Below are 3798 nucleotides of genomic sequence, written 5' to 3' on the forward strand. Positions count from 1 at the left end.
AAAGTCTCTTAAGAAAAGCATAAAAACTACTAAGGAAGAAAAAGAAAGACTCTTGGCAGTGGCTTTCCACCCTTTTGCTCCACTTCTAAAACCTAGATGATGCCTAGGAACGTCCTAGGGACTCTTATTTATAGTTGTGAAGCTCCACCTTACGCACCGACTTGGAATTTCTACAGCCATTGTGAAACGGCTTCAATTTAAGCAGTCTGCAGCTTTTTTGCGTTACACTTCGATCGGACCGAAGTTGGGTTCGGTTGGACCAATTTAAGATTGAAAATCGCACTTTCTCACTGGACAAACTTGTGCAATTTCGGTCGCACCAAAGTTGCCTTCGGTGGCCCTGAAATCGCATCTAAAGTTTATGTGTAGAGTACTTAGGTGGGACCGAAATTAGCTTAGATGGGACCGAAGTTGCCTTCGATGGCACCGAAGTTGGCTTAGGTGGGACTGAATTAAGCCTGAAAATCTTGATTTCTTGCTAGACTATTTTGTGCGATTTTGGTCATATCGAAGTTGGCTTAGGTGGGTCCGAATTGTCTGATTTTTCTTCTGTTTAACTTGTGTTTTTACCAGTCTTTTCTCCATCCTTTATACTTGGTTTCCTTGGATATTTGGCATATAAATTCTTCATCCTTAGTCTCTTATGATCAATCTTTTACCTTGGTGATTCTTGAGCATTAAATCCATGCTTTTAGCATTCTTTTCAATCCAAGCTCTCAAATTCACCTTACAACACAAACATGTATAAAATATACCATTAAGCAGTATCATGTTCATAAAACCAAGATATAAATGGGAAAAATATGCAATATTTGACACTCAACACACTCCTCAACTAGCATTTTGCTAGTCCCGAGTAAAACATGCTAGAAATAATCCTCAATTCTCAATGTTCAAACCTTTTTCAGAAAACAATCTTTTGTACAATCAAGTTTGAATGAGTAGAATTAAGACGAGAAAGTGGGATTTTGAAAACCTAGAGCTGAATCACTTACGCCATTAATCAAATAGATTCTTTATCAATTACTTAAGAGCATAAGTTCATATATCAAGTCTTTCAATGTGCTCGGTGCAAATCACTTTACTTCCCATAAGAATACTTGATTTCATTGTGTTAGCCATGTTTACCATATCCAGATTAATTGAAAAGTCAAGTGTTGATTCCAAACTCATCCCCTTTTCCCTCTTTTTCTAGTTTTTGATTTTATATCGACGGTCACTTGTATTCATTCAGTCTTTTCATTTTCATTCTTTTTCAGATTTTTCATTCTTTCATTCTTTTCCAGTCTTTTCACCATACATGACCTTTTTGTCGATCTCCTATTTTTTAACTAATTCTTTTCATCTTTTTAAGGTGGATAGAATTCTCCAGACTCAATTCTCAATATCTTTCAATGATGCACATGCTAACCCTTAGAAATTCTAGCATTATTCACAGAAAGCAAATTAAATGTGTTTTGTGATTTAAATTAATGTGATATTCAAACTTTCTCTTAATTAATTGTGTGTAAGAACTTAGGTGATAGTTTACATAATTTATCAAACTCTAACAATTCAAAATTCGATTTCTATCTTATCATCATACTGAAAACAATCTTAATCCACAAATTATCAATTTTCAAACAGATTTCATCATGAAAAATTAAAAGTTTCCACAATTTTTGCTCAAAACTAAGAAAATACTGATTAGTTTACTTAATCCACATCCCCCAACCTAAAACCTATATTGTCCTCAATGTAAAAGATGTAATTATGCAAAACAAATGAGACAACGAAAAGAATGGAGAAGTGTAGGAAATGAATTACCTGAAGAAGATGAATTGTAGTTCTTCCAAAGTTCTCAATGCGAAGATGGGTTAGCACAACGACCAAACAACTGAAAGCAAAATATCCTAGTCCTAAATCTTATGAAAGAAATAAACCTAACTACACCTCCATTAGACTAGGAGGTCAATCTTGGTAAATGGGATTAATCAAAGGTGTGGACATGTCCTCTTAATCAAATTTCTTAACAAATAGTTTTAAATGATGTCCATTCACTTTAAAAGCATCGCCATTGTTTGGATTCTTTATCTCAACAGCTCCATGAGGATAAACATTAATAACAATGAAAGGGCCGGTCCAACGAGATCGGAGTTTATCTGGAAAAAGATATAATCAAGAATTATACAAAAGAACTTTTTGACCAGTCAAGAATGATTTCTAAAGAATGTTCCTGTCATGGAATACCTTTATCATGTCCTTGTAAATTCTCGAGTTCTCGTATACATCATTTCAGATTTCCTCGAGTTCATTTAACTGAAGTTTGCACAGCGAGCCAGCATTGTTCATGTTAAAATTTAGGTTTTTTATAGCCCAGTAGGCTCTATGTTCTAGCTCTACAGGCAAGTGGCAAGCTTTCCCGTAGATGAGTCTATAGGGAGACATTCCAATGGGGGCCTTAAAAGTTGTACAGCATGCCCATAAAGCATCGGTTAAATGGATTGACCAATCCTTGTGATCTGGGTTAACTGTTTTCTGTAGAATATTTTTAATTTCACTGTTGGAAATCTTAGCTTGCACGTTTGTCTCCGGGTGGTATGGAGTGCTCACTTTATAAGAGATGTCATATTTCTTCATTAAATTTACAAATGGCCTATTACAGAAGTGTGATCCTCCATCACTAATGATGGCCCGAAGTATTCCAAACTGGGAAAGGACATTTTCTTTTAAGAATCGAATGACAGTTTTATGGCTATTGTTCTGGCACGGAATCGCTTTGACCCATTTAGTGACATAATCCACTGTTAGCAAAATGTATAAATTCTCAAAGGATTGGGGGAATGGCCCCATGAAATCGATGCCCCAGCGGTCAAACGCTTCAATGATTAGTATGGGATTCAGAGGCATCATATTTCGATGGGACAACACTCCCAATTTCTGACAATGCTCACAAGCTTTGCAGAACTCATGAGTGTCCTTGAACATGGTTAGCCAATAGAAGGTGCAGTGCAGAATTTTAGTCATGGTCTTTTTAGGAGAAAAGTGACCACCATAGGCCTGAGAGTGACAGAAGGAGATGACACTTTGGTATTCATTATCTGATACACATCTCCTTAGAATTTATCTTGGGCAATATTTAAATAAATATGGGTTATCCCAGAAGAACTTACGAACCTCGGCGAAGAATTTTTTCTTATCTCGTGCAGTCCAATGTGCTAGCATGAAACCTGTGGCAAGATAATTAGCAATATCGACAAACCAAGGTAAGTGGGAGAGTTTAAATAGTTGTTCATCAGGGAACATGTCATTTATAGGTGTCGTCTCAAGGGAATCAGGGAGGTCAAGTCTTGAAAGATGGTCAGCCACTACGTTCTCTACTCCCTTTTTGTCTCATATTTTCAAATTAAATTACTGTAGTAGGATCCATCTTATCAAGCGGGGCTTAGAATCATTCTTAGGAAGACGGTACTTGAGCGCTGCATGATCAGTGCAGATGATGATCTTAGATCCAATCAAATAAGACCTAAATTTGTCCAAAGCGAATACTACAGCTAAGAGTTCCTTCTCCGTAATAGAGTAATTCACTTGGGCAGGATTTAAAATTCTACTTGCATAATGAATAACATAGGGCTTCTTTTTTCTCTAGCTTAACACCGCCCCAATAGCATAGCCAAACACATCACACATAATTTTAAAACGAATGCTCTAGTCAGGTGGCTGCATGATAGGTGTAGTGGTTAACATACCTTTGAGCTTTGAAAAAACTTCCTGGCATTGCTCAATCCACTCGTATGGACATCCTTTTAAAGTAGATTG

The sequence above is a fragment of the Magnolia sinica genome, chromosome 16 (assembly GCF_029962835.1).
Source record: "Magnolia sinica isolate HGM2019 chromosome 16, MsV1, whole genome shotgun sequence".
Classification (NCBI taxonomy): domain Eukaryota; kingdom Viridiplantae; phylum Streptophyta; class Magnoliopsida; order Magnoliales; family Magnoliaceae; genus Magnolia; species Magnolia sinica.